Raw genomic sequence first — 13,819 nt, forward strand, 5'->3', positions numbered from 1 at the left:
GCTCATGTTACCCTGAGCTACCTCTATAGTTATGCTGCTATAGGCTTAGGCTACTGGAGGACATTAGGGTCTATTGTTCTTCAATTTTGCATGACTGTTGTCATTTCAGCTTTTAACTTTTTGTTTTTTCTCTTTTTTCTTCATAGTAGGTACACCTGGTCTGGCGTTCTGTTAGCTGTGGCATCATCCAGGGAAGACAGATCACCCGCTACTACCATCTAACATAGAATAGATTACTGGATCAATGTGTGCTTCTGTGCTTTTTTATCTGTCTTGTTGTGTCTCTTCTCTGTCTTTTGTAACCCCCCAGTCGGTCAAGGCAGATGACTGTTCATACTGAGCCCCGTTCTGCTGGAGGTTTTTCGTTCCTGTTACTGGGGAGTTTTTCTTTTTGCTGTCACTTCATGCTTGCTCAGTATGAGGGATTGCTGCAAAGCCATGTACAATGCAGACGACTCTCCCTGTGGCTCTACGCTTCTTCAGGAGGGAATGCTGCTTGTTACGACTTTGATGCAATCAAGTGGTTCCCTTTTATAGGAATCTGTATAATCTGATCCAATGGGTATAATCTGATTGATTTTAACTTTGTAAAGTGCCTTGAGATGACATGTTTCATGAATTGGTGCCATATAAATAAAATTGAATTGAATTGAATAGCTTAAAGCATGTCTTGGGGCTGATCATTTAAAATATTCTAGGGGGCGCTATAGAGAAATCAGGTCACGCCCACCAAAGTTTGTTATGGATTCCTGTCGGGGGTGGATAAGGATGCATCGAAGTGAGTTTTAAGCAGCTCGGTCCAAAACTGTGGCGTTTGAGGTGACTTCGCCATGCCGCCACGCCGCCCTACTCCATCGAATCCACTTGGGTCTGGAATCCACAACACACCAACATGTCTTCTGTCTCTGGACACAGTTTCATGTTGATTAGCTCAGAGGGGTAACATAGCGACCGTGTACAGCAAAACATGACACTTCCTGTTGTCAGGGGGCGTGACCTAAATTATGTCATCATTTGATCATTGGGTTTTGTAGGACACCCAATGATGATCAATCACGGAAAGTTTGGTCCCCCTGCGTGTTTCTGTGTAGGAGATATAACACTTTTATTTTTTGTGGCGAAAAGGTGAACTTTGATCTCTGCTAACGCCCCTTTAGCATGCTCAAAAACTCACCGTTTTGATAACTATTAATTGGCCATGCCTTTTGATCACACTGCCTGAGTTTCAAGCCGCTCGCTCAAAATCTCTAGGACGAGTTTGATCAAATACCAATGCTGTAAACATCAAAAATGAAGTCAAATTACGACCTTCAATCTAAAATGGCCAACTTCCTGTGATACTTGCACCATGACATTAATTGTAAATTCTGAGTGTCTTGTTGAGCTCTGCAACTGTACCAAATTTCATGTCTCTACGATGAAGTAAGTGAATAGCAAAGGGTCCTTTGAAAATTCCTAGGTGGCGCCGTTGAGGCATTTTTCTTTAGATTTTTGTGACGACCTTAAAATACAAAATTTGTAAATAGTCACCATGCATCTGCAAAGTTTGGTGAGTTTTTGAAAATGATAAAGCCCCCAAAAAAAGGCCCCTCTTTAGGGGGCAGAATAATAATAACTAGAAAATTTCTGAAGAAATTTAGCAAGGCGCCTGCCTCGTGGTACCGTTGAAAATACTAACAGGAAGTAACACTGCGAATTTCAGCTTCCTACGGTCTTCACAGCCCTCACAGCGGCCGTTGAAAGGTGCCATGTTAAGTCAATGGACCTCCTAGGAGCCTCTTGCTAGCAGCTTTGTCATGGAGACTCACTGACAGCTGCAGCCCTCTCTCTCTGTAAAGGCAGAAGAACCCTGGCTAAGCAGAAGTTGGTAGGACCTTCCTAAAGCTACTTCTGGTTAGGATGCCTCCCCGACGCCTCCCTGGTGAGGTGTTCCGGGCACATCCCACCAGGAGGAGGCCCAGGGGAAGACCCAGGTCACGCTGGAGGGACTATGTCCCCGGGCTGGCCTGGGAACGCCTTGGGATTCCCTCGGAGGAGCTGGCCCAAGTGGCTGGGGAGAGGGACGTCTGGGCCTCCCTACTGAAGCTGATACCCCCGCGACCCGACCCCGGATAAGCGGAAGAAAACGGACGGACGGACCTCCCCATGTCTGATAAATTCGTTTCAACAGTAGGGTTCTTGGGAATAAGACAGCTAATACAAATGACAGCTCCTGTACGACTGGCAACTGATGAGGATGAAATAAAAATACCAATCCTTGTCTCTGACCAAACACCAATTAACCTGCTGGGAAGAGATGCATTGTGCAGGATGAAATAAAAAATTTGGTGTTCTCCTCAGGGTTTGTATGTTGATAAAACAGGTCTGGATCTTCAAATGTACATGCAAATACATGAAGCTGTGGACCAGGCTGTGGACGTCCAGGCTGTCGTCCACAGCCTGGACGACAGCCTGGACGGCTCTGAAACGCAGTCTTTACAACAGAAAAAAATGTTTATTGGCAAGGAGACATTTCGGGCCCAGTTGAAGATGTAGTCACCAACTGGGGCCGGTACATTAAAGCTCAAATTCCAGAAGCCCGAAAACCTTTTCCAGATCACCATGTTCTATGACATTTCAAAGAGTTTGAAGAAAAATGGGACGTTTTTACAAATAACAGAACTGTTACTCTTGAAACACAATGCATTGTTATTGGAAACCAAGGTGCAGCTTTAAATGTGAAACAAAATGATTTCATTTCAGAGTGGTACAATGTTCCAGAATCAGTCCCACACATTATATTGTTTGTAAATAAAGGATTTCATGCAAAAGATCTGGGACCAATGATGAAACGTAAAACTGAAACAACATGGGAAGAAACAGATAACCTATTAATTTCACAATTATGTGATGGAACAATGATCAAGATCCTATGTGAAGCGACAATGACAGCAAAACCACAAGTTGTGACAGTGCCTGTTGATCTTGAAGATCAGTCTGAGGAAGATGGTTCCTCCGAAGATCAACCATTAATGCAGGACATGCTAAAAAATGTCTCTGAGGACTTATGGTCTAAACATGACACAGATGTGGGCTTAGTAAAATCTGCAGAGCCAGTCTCAGTTCAAATAAAACCAAATGCAAGGTTTCCTTTTTGCCAGCAATACCCATTAAAACCAGAAGCCGAACAAGGCGTTCAGAAAACCATTGATGGATTGATGCAAGCAGGTGTGCTGGTGGAAGTAGAAAGTCAATGTAACACTCCAATTTTTCCAGTTCTGAAAGCAGACAAAAACAAATACCGTCTTGTTCATGACTTAAGAGAAATAAACAAGATAATAGTGGACGCAGAATCGGATGTGCCAAATCCAAACACTCTTTTAAATTCAGTACCAACTGAAGCTCGTTTTTTCACAGTGATTGATCTCTGTTCAGCATTTTTCAGCATTCCGCTAGCGGAAGAGTCACAACATTTATTCGCATTTACCTACAGAGGTAAAAAACTCAGCTATACCCGATTGCCTCAAAGGTAACTTACATAGTAAGCTGATGTTAATCAGGTGCTAAAAAATAATTTGGAAGGACTCGATTTAACCGGAACTGTGTTACAGTATGTGGATGATTTGTTAATCTGCGGAAACACACTAAATGACTGTCATCAAGACTGAATCAAAGTTCTACAAAGATTAGCAGAGGGAGGACACAAGGTCTCCAAACAAAAACTACAGTATTGTCAACCACAGGTAGATTACCTAGGAAGACAAATATCACAAGGAACAGTTGGCATTTCAGCTTCTCAACTGGAAGGTGTTGGCAAAGCTCCAAGTTTACGGACAGTCGGCGAAATGTTGACATTTTTGGGAATGACAGGTTTCAATGCAGACTGGATTGAAAACTATGCGGAAAAAACAGCACCACTTAGAGAACTCATAAAAGAAACATGAAACCAGTCGTTGAAAGCAGTGTTAAAATGGACAACTGAAGCCAAAATAGCTTTTGAAACACTAAAACAGGAAATGCAAGTGGCACCAACTTTGGCATTGCCAAACTATGACAAACAATTTTACCTGTATGTAGCCAACAGAAAAAAACATGTATGTGTCAGCTGTACTAATGCAGGAAACTTGTGTAGGACAACTGAAGCAAGCAATTGCTTATTACAACACTAAACTAGACAATGTGGCCCAAGGCTGGCCACCATGTTATCAAGGTCTAGCAGCAGTCTACTACGCTTATGAAAAAGCATCAACCATAACAATGGGTTACCCAGTAACAATACGGACCCACAAACAAAATCACAGAACTGATAAATCATGGAAAGTTTGTGATGTCTCAGGCAAGATGCTTACAGTACATGCAACTTTTAACATATCCAGACGTAACTGTGCAAAGGTGTACAACGAACAACCCTGCTGACATGGTGCCTCTGGACTGTGAAGGAGAACCACATGAGTGTCTTGCAGAAACAATGAAATACACAAGACTAAGACCCAATTTAGAGTCAACTCCGATAATGAACGCGGAAGTCACTTATTTTGTTGACGGGTCATGTTTCAGAGATCATCTTGGAAACCTTGCAGGTTATGCCGTGGTAGAACAAGTAGGGGACAATTTTGTAACAGTCAAAGTAGAAAAATGTGAGCAACCGTGCTTAGCTCAAAAGGCAGAACTAAAAGCACTGACAGAAGCATGCAAACTAGCAAAATGAAAAATAGCAAACATATTCACAGACTTGGCTCATGCTCATGGGGTGTGTTATCTGTTTGCTGCTGTTTGGAAACAGAGAGGGTTCAAAAGAGCAGACGGCAGTCCAGTACTACATCAATAACAGTTAAAAGAACTGATTGAATCGATGATGCTGCCATCAAGGCTGGCAATAATTAAATGCAACGGCCATCGTAAAGGTAATGATTTAATAATTATGGGGAACAACGCCGCAGATGAGGCAGCAAAACTAGCATCTAAGTACCAGATGGCTATTTTGGCACCAGTGGTCACCTTGGAACCAATGGTGACACCAGAAGACATAATTTTGAGGCAGGTGCGAGTGAGTACGCTCTAGGCGCAGAGAGGTGTGACAATGAGTGAAAGTGGTTTGTGGAGATCACAAAGTGGACATTTAGTTGCACCAGTAGCATTATTGACAATGTTGATCTCAGAAGCCCATGGTTTGGATCACTGTGGGAGAGGAAAAGTGATGGAGAAGTTGAAAAGGCAAGGTTATTGGTCACCTTACATGCAAGCAATGGTGGATGAAATCTTGAGCCAATGTGAAATATGTGCAGAAAACAATGTTCGTAAAGCATAAAATCACCGATTGGACACATTCCAATCCCTGAGGGACCCTTTAAACATCTTGTGATAGATTATGTTGACATGATAATGCCAGTACAAGGAAAAAGATACATGTTGGTGGTGATCAATCGGTTCACCCGATGGGTTGAAGCAGTCCCATCAAAGACATTCGGAGCAGATACAGTGATTAAGTTTCTGACAAGAGAGGTGATTCTGAGATTTGGCATCCCATCAGAAATCAGTTCAGACAATGGTTTAGCATTTATCCAAAAGGTGTTGAAATGGGTTTTGTCAAAGCTAGGAATTAAACAACATTTTGGAGCAATTTACCACCCACAGAGTCAGGGTATTGTAGAGAGGATCAATGGAACTTTGAAAGCTAAGCTGAACAAAATCTGTGCTTCTACTAAACTAAACTGGATTGACGCTTTACCGCTTGCACTAATGAGCTACCGCATGCAGTTGCACCGAAGCACACATTTAACCCTGCATGAAATGCTAACAGGCAGAACAATGCCAGTGCCTGAATGGAGGCTTCCATTCAAAGGCCCTGCACTTGAACAGCTACAAACAGAGTTGAAAGCATATATGGATCAACTAACTGCTATCCATAGAGCTATCTATCTGCAGAAAAAAGCAAGATGTTCCTGTCCAGAGTTGGTGGTGAAGAGACCGGTCGAACCAGGAGACCTGGTGAAGGTGTTCAGACGTAAATGTAACGTTTCTGGCACTGGAGCTGATCTAATCTTTATTCAGCACACCTGTTTACTCTCCACCCCGTCTGCAATTAGCTTTCAGTGTTTTCACCTGTCATCATCTCTATTTATACTCCGTTCTGATCAGTCTCCAGTGCCAGAACGTCACTCCTCTCCCGTGTACTCTCATGCCAGGGGTAAGAGCATTGCAGCCTGTGTTTTGATTTTTCTGTCTGTTAGCCCAACATAATCTGTCCTGTTTTCGAGTCTGTCTCAGCTTTTTGCCCTTTGTCTGCGTCTGGAGGACCCATCATCTGTGCAATAAATCTTCTAGCATCAGCTCCATGTCCGGCTTATATTGAGTTCTTCTAAATCATCACAGTACGTTCTGGCCACATGAACTCTCTGCCGAGACGTTTTTTCATTTCTGGAGGAGCCATGCTCGCTCAAACCGGCGCTTCACTCACCTCCCACGTTCTAATCAGTCGCTCTCCAGACTTCTGTCAGTCCTCCTCACCGCCGTTCCGCCCGGATCCGGATTTTTTTCTGGAGATCGAAGAGGAGGTGGTGCGGGACCTTCGTCCGGATCTTTTTCCGGAACCAACTCAGCCTCCCTCTCTTAATATGGAGACGTCAGGGTCGCCACCAGCTTCAGCGGGTCCGTCCTGTCAGGAGGCATCCGCCTCCCTGCATTGTCCGCCGTCTCGCCGCCGAAGGAGGAGACGTTTACCCGCTGTTCCTTCGTCCACTATTACCGCGCAGCGGGCCGAGGAGCCAGCTCGGACGTTGTCTGCGGCCGAATCTCTACCACAGGCCACTTCCTGTTCGACAGACCCCGCTCTGTCTCCTCCTGCGTTGGATTTGCCCACAGCTCCCCCTGGCGGTGTAAATAACTCAGAGTTTGTGCTTCTGGAGAACAAAATAAGGACGTTTGCCCCCATTATTAAACGCCTCAGGGAGGCTCTCCTCTGTCATTATTCAGAGGAGTTGGAGAAAAAATTAAAGGAGGTTGAGGGACATTACAGGTCAGCCCTCCGGTCATTTTACAGCCGACCAAAGTCTGTCCCCGAGGGTCTGGAAGACGCCTCGGCCCCTGAGTCTGTCCCCGAGGGTCTGGAAGACGCCTCGGCCCCTGAGTCTGTCCCCGAGGGTCTGGAAGACGCCTCGGCCCCTGAGTCTGTCCCCGAGGGTCTGGAAGACGCCTCGGCCCCTGAGTCTGTCCCCGAGGGTCCGGAAGACGCCTCGGCCCCTGAGTCTGTCCCCGAGGGTCTGGAAGACGCCTCGGCCCCTGAGTCTGTCCCCGAGGGTCCGGAAGACGCCTCGGCCCCTGAGTCTGTCCCCGAGGGTCCGGAAGACGCCTCGGCCCCTGAGTCTGTCCCCGAGGGTCTGGAAGACGCCTCGGCCCCTGACTCAGCCCCCGAGGGTCCGGAAGACGCCTCGGCCCCTGACTCAGCCCCCGAGGGTCCGGCGGACGTCTCGGTCCCTGAACCTGTTCCCCAGGGCCAGGACGGGGCTCTGGAGGATCCGCCTCTGCTCAAGTCTCGTGACGCGTCGACCCAGGAGGGTCTGTCGCTGACGTCCGACGTGGGAACCCAGGAGGGTCCGTCGCTGACGTCCGACGTGGGAGCCCAGAGGGGTCCGTCGCCGACTTGTGACTTGGGAACACAGATGGATCCATCGCTGACCTGTGAGGTAGGAACCCAGAGGGGTCCGTCGCTGACGTCCGACGTGGGAACCCAGAGGGGTCCGTCGCCGACATGCGACGTGGGAACCCAGGGGGGTCCGTCGCCGACATGCGACGTTGGAACCCAGAGGGGTCCGTCATTACCCAGTGAGGCGGGAACCCAGGGGGATCCTTCATTCTTCGGGCACCCAGGACCTCCGAAGAGGATGCAACAACTGTGGCCCCCTGGAGAATTTGAGCCTCTCGATGTTGTGTTTAAGCCCAGACCCCTTTTTGCCCTCATGGACAGCCAACTTTGGGAGAGACTTTATTGGATGTCTCTTTCTGAGACCCTCCAGGAGTTGATTCTGAGACTCCTGGTGGCAAAGGGTCTGACTTTGGCTCCTGAAGCCTGTAGCCCGGGGCCTCCTGAAGCCTGTAGCCCGGGGCCTCCTGAAGCCTGTAGCCCGGGGCCTCCTGAAGCCTGTAGCCCGGGGCCCCCTGAAGCCTGTAGCCCGGGGCCCCCTGAAGCCTGTAGCCCGGGGCCCCTTGAAGCCTGTAGCCCGGGGCCTCCTGAAGCCTGTAGCTCTGTGGCCTCTGTAGTCTGTAGCCCTGTGGCCTCTGTAGTCTGTAGCCCGGTGGCCTCTGTAGTCTGTAGCCCTGTGGCCTCTGTAGTCTGTAGCCCTGTGGCCTCTGTAGTCTGTAGCTCTGTGGCCCCTGTAGTCTGTAGCTCTGTGGCCTCTGTAGTCTGTAGCCCTGTGGCCTCTGTAATCTGTAGTCCTGTGGCCTCCTTAGCAGCCTGTAGCCAGGCTCCCACTTTAGCAGCCTGTAGCCAGGCTCCCACCTTAGCGGCCTGTAGCCAGGCCCCCACCTTAGCGGCCTGTAGCCAGGCCCCCACTTTAGCAGCCTGTAGCCAGGCTCCCACTTTAGCAGCCTATTGCCAGGCTCCCACCTTAGCTGCCTGTAGCCAGGCTCCCCCTTCAGTCGCCTGTAGCCAGGCATCCCCTTCAGTCGCCTGTAGCCAGGCATCCCCTTCAGTCGCCTGTAGCCAGGCTCCCCCTTCAGTCGCCTTTAGCCAGGCTCCCCCTTCAGTCGCCTGTAGCCAGGCTCCTTCGTTAGTCGCCTGTAGCCAGGCTCCTTCGTCAGTCGCCTGTAGCCAGGCTCCTTCGTCAGTCGCCTGTAGCCAGGCTCCTTCGTCAGTCGCCTGTAGCCAGGCTCCTTCGTCAGTCGCCTGTAGCCAGGCTCCTTCGTCAGTCGCCTGTAGCCAGGCTCCTTCGTCAGTCGCCTGTAGCCAGGCTCCTTCGTCAGTCGCCTGTAGCCAGGCTCCCTCTTCCGTAGCTGTTAACCAGGCGCCGCCGCCAGTAGCTGTTAACCAGGCGCCGCCGCCTGTAGCTGTTAACCAGGCGCCGCCGCCTGTAGCTGTTAACCAGGCGCCGCCGCCTGTAGCTGTTAACCAGGCGCCGCCGCCTGTAGCTGTTAACTAGGTGCCGCCGCCTGTAGCTGTTAACCAGGCGCCGCCGCCTGTAGCCTGTAGTCCGGCGCCCTCCTCAGCCTGTAGTCCGGCGCCCTCCTCAGCCTGTAGTCCGGCGCCTGCCTTAGCCCGTAGCCCGGCGCCTGCCTTAGCCCGTAGCCCGGCGCCTGCCTTAGCCCGTAGCCCGGCGCCTGCCTTAGCCCGTAGTCCGGCGCCTGCCTTAGCCTGTAGTTCGGCGTCCCCCGTAGTCTGTAGTCCGACGCCTCCCCTAGCCTGTAGTCCGGAACCCGGTTCTGTCTTCTCTCCCTTCAGGAGTCGGGGTCCGAGGCTCTTGCTCCGCCGACGGTCTATGAGGTTCCTGCTCCGCCGGCGGCCTCCTGAGGTCCTGACTCGCCTGGGCCGTCCGCCGGAGAACCTGTCCCGCCGGGGCCGCCCGCCGGAGAACCTGTCCCGCCGGGGCCGTCCGCCGGAGAACCTGTCCCGCCGGGGCCGTCCGCCGGAGAACCTGTCCCGCCGGGGCCGTCCGCCGGAGAACCTGTCTCGCCGGGGCCGTCCGCCGGAGAATCTGTCACGTCTGGGCCGTCCGCCGGGACGACCGCCAGAGAATCTGTCACGTCTGGGCCGTCCGCCGGGACGACCGCCGGAGAGTCTGTCACGTCTGAGCCGTCCGCCGGGACGACCGCCGGAGAATCTGTTACATCTGGGCCGTCCGCCGGGACGACCGCCAGAGAACCTGTCACGTCTGGGCCGTCCGCCGGGACGCCCGCCGGAGAACCTGTCACGCCGGGGCCGCCCGCCGGAGAACCTGTCACGCCGGGGCCGCCCGCCGGAGATCCTGTCACGCCGGGACCGCCCGCCGGAGATCCTATCACGCCGGGACCGCCCGCCGGAGATCCGGTCACTTAGACTGTTTGGACTCTTTATTTTTTGGGATTCGCCCTTTGAGGGTTGTTTTTTTTTCTTGACTTATGTGTTTGGTTGTGTGTTATTTTTCTGACTCTGGCCCTCCGACCTGGAGCCCCCTCCACCCGCCCGGTCTGATTTTTGTTTTGTTTTTCCTTAGACTTTGGAGGGCGTCTGGTATCCGCCCTTGAGGGGGGGGCTCTGTAACGTTTCTGGCACTGGAGCTGATCTAATCTTTATTCAGCACACCTGTTTACTCTCCACCCCGTCTGCAATTAGCTTTCAGTGTTTTCACCTGTCATCATCTCTATTTATACTCCGTTCTGATCAGTCTCCAGTGCCAGAACGTCACTCCTCTCCCGTGTACTCTCATGCCAGGGGTAAGAGCATTGCAGCCTGTGTTTTGATTTTTCTGTCTGTTAGCCCAACATAATCTGTCCTGTTTTCGAGTCTGTCTCAGCTTTTTGCCCTTTGTCTGCGTCTGGAGGACCCATCATCTGTGCAATAAATCTTCTAGCATCAGCTCCATGTCCGGCTTATATTGAGTTCTTCTAAATCATCACAGTAAATGGAACGGCTTGAGATGGCATGGACCCTTTGAGGTCAAACAAGCGACCGCGACTGCCGTCCAAGTACAGGGGAGTGATAAGTGGTATCATTTGACTCATTGTACTAAAGTACATGCCAGAGACACTGTAAAGACAGACACTGTGAAGCCAGACATTGGAAAAGAGTGTGAACTGACAGGTTGCAGCAGTGAGACTGGTATTAATGACATTTCACCTGTGGATGTTGGCATAAGTGGTGAACCTAACAACAGCGAGGCCGGAGATAAACTCTCACAGCCTGCAGCCGGCACCACAGCATCAGCCAGCATCAGCTCAACCACAAGTGGAGAGAGCAACGAGTAGTGTGGGTCAAGATGATCGACATCCAACCATGAAATGTGGGACTTCTGTCTATAAAGGGAAATCCACCCTTGTAGAACAAGATAAGGACAACACAACGTTAATGGGTTTGAACAAGTACACACTAGTTTTTGTCAGCTGAACTAAGGTTAATGACTCATCTAGGTCTTAGAGAACAATTAAGAGAAAAAACAAAAGGATGCGTAAGAAAAGAACAACCCATGCTAAATTCAAATGGAAAGCAACGGTAACCGATACAGAGTCTCGTATACAACTAGATACGGAGTTTGAGGTAAACATTTATTACAATACCAGGAAATTTTGTGGGAAAAGTGTGAAACAGGAATATAAGGTTTATGGGCAGACCAGTGTTTAGTTTTTTACACATTAAGGACGATGGTTTTGATGTAGAAACAAAAATAGCATCCTATTGGGATTCCGAGGATAATTACAAATATGACTTAACAAAAAAGAATCTAGGAAATGGTGATTTAGAATGAACAGGAAACAAGGAGTTAACTGCTACAGTTCAAATGGTTAATGACCGAATTAGGATACATGTGGAGCCAGACAGTCATAAATATGACTTAGTTGAAAGAAACGTGATTATCTCTAGATTACCGCAAAAAGGTGACAGACGAAGGATGTGTTATTCGCATGCTAATGTAAGCCATAAATTAGCAAGTCAAAATCAAGAAAACATTAATTGTAAAATTACTGTTTGGAATGCAGATTGCGAATGGGTTATTGAAGCAGATGTAATAGCTTTCCAGATTGACAAAACATACGAGATGAAATTCGAAGACATTACTTCTAGTGGAAAAGTAGATTCAATAATGTTATGAAACTTACCGAAAAAAGAGGCTTTACCAGAAGAAGTAAATTGTTTTCCCCCAACAACTATGGCTACTAGAACTGCAGTAGAAGTGAAGAAAATGACCGTCCTTAGTGGACATGTGACTTTACCAACTTCAGTCACCAAATCAGGACTTAATAAACTGACAACCTTAACAGAAAGGACATTAACAGTCACATCAGCATCTAACATCTTAAATAGCACAATTTCGACCAATAATGGTAAAATTAGAAAGGTAAAAACAAGTAAAAAGGAAGTGCAAGTTACGGAGGTTGATAGCAATTTAGAAAACGCAAAACCTACGGTGATTCAACCTGAAAACAGCACAACTGAACCTCCAACAACCGTCACAACTAAAACAAATCCACGGACAGTAGTGTCAAATACAGTTAAACCCAAAATAGCAGTAGTTTCAAATACAATTAAATCCACGAAGGAAGTTTTAAAAACTACTAAACCCTCACTAATAAGATTTATTACAACAGTAATGCCTAATGTGAGTAAACACCAGATTTCAAGCTGTGTTACAACAGTACCTTCTTTGATTGAGGTAACATCAAACCAGGACAACAACCTAATATTAGAATTCACAGAACTGGATCCAAAACAGTATGGATGCTCTGATAAGGAAGGAAGTGAAGATTTATCTGAAGGTTAAGATCAGTTTTATGATAAACGCCATCCAAAAGTAGCTACACCAAGAGCAATAGATATATTACAGGATATTAAATGGCATGGAACCAGACCAAGGGGTGATTCTTTATGGCAAAGAGACATACGTAATACATGGTACACATGGTTATGGTACACGACAAGAGAGTTAAAAATTATTGCCTTATCTGTACTGTTGCTCCGGGAGCAGTACCGATGGTTATTCCAGAAAAATACACGTCAAAAAAATTTGCATTTGTACAACGTGAAAAATGTAGGAATGGTGAGTTCACTTCAAGAGAAGACGCAGTGTAATTTTTTTAAATTACCTATGTGTGGTTTGAGTTGCAGACTCTTATATGCTTCAATAAACTCTCATCAATGCTTTGAAAAAATGGAAAGGGTATAAATTAGAATCATTGTGCGCATAATTTAACATTAGTACTACAGATAATGTTCCACCCACTGATTATGAAATAGACTATGAATGTTTTGTCAGTGGAGGTTTTGAGGACAATGAGGGTAGGAAACACCACTGTAAAATGTAATGTAACCTGGGTATTATCTTGGTTTAAGCATGCAAATCTAACACCAGTGTTTGCTACAAAGCCCGTTTGGTTTGAAAACCCAGATTTTTTAGAAGAGGACTGTAAAAATATAACTATGACTATTCCCAAACTTTTCTTTTTAGGAGATCAGACGTATCCAATGGCAGACATTTACTGGATGTGTGGTGACGACATGCTAATGAACACCTTACCTCTTAAGTGTGTAGGGCTCTGTGCATTAGTACGAATGAAAGTACCGATAACTTTAGTGTATGAAGGGGTAAAAGAATTAGCTCAAATTGAAATAGGTAAAACTAGGTCTCGTCGGAGTCTAGGCGATTACGGATTAAATGAAGGGGTTTATTTAAATCTTATTGGTGTCATGATTTTGTCTTGGATGAACCCTGACACAGCACGCACACACAGACTAGGTTTTAAGAGAGTTTATTGCAGGTAGTGGATGATGATGACATGGAGTAGCAGAGACCACACAGCTTCTCAGAGACGGCTAGCAGAATTAACAGCTTCTTAGAGATGGCTAGCAGAGTCCACAGCTTCTCAGAGACGGCTAGCAGAGTTAACAGCTATTCAGAGACACCTAGCAGAGTCCACAGCTTCTCAGAGACACCTAGCAGAGTTAATAGCTTCTCAGAGACGGCTATCAGAGTCCACAGCTTCTCAGAGACGGCTAGCAGAGTTAACAGCTTATCAGAGATAGCTAGCAGAGTTAACAGCTTATCAGAGATAGCTAGCAGGACTAACCTTGACTAACCTACTCGCTACAAAAAATTTAACTGTTAAATCTCCTACACAGAAACACACAGAGGCAACAAACTTTCCGTGATTGATC

Source organism: Fundulus heteroclitus, unplaced genomic scaffold (assembly GCF_011125445.2).
Source record: "Fundulus heteroclitus isolate FHET01 unplaced genomic scaffold, MU-UCD_Fhet_4.1 scaffold_73, whole genome shotgun sequence".
NCBI lineage: Eukaryota > Metazoa > Chordata > Actinopteri > Cyprinodontiformes > Fundulidae > Fundulus > Fundulus heteroclitus.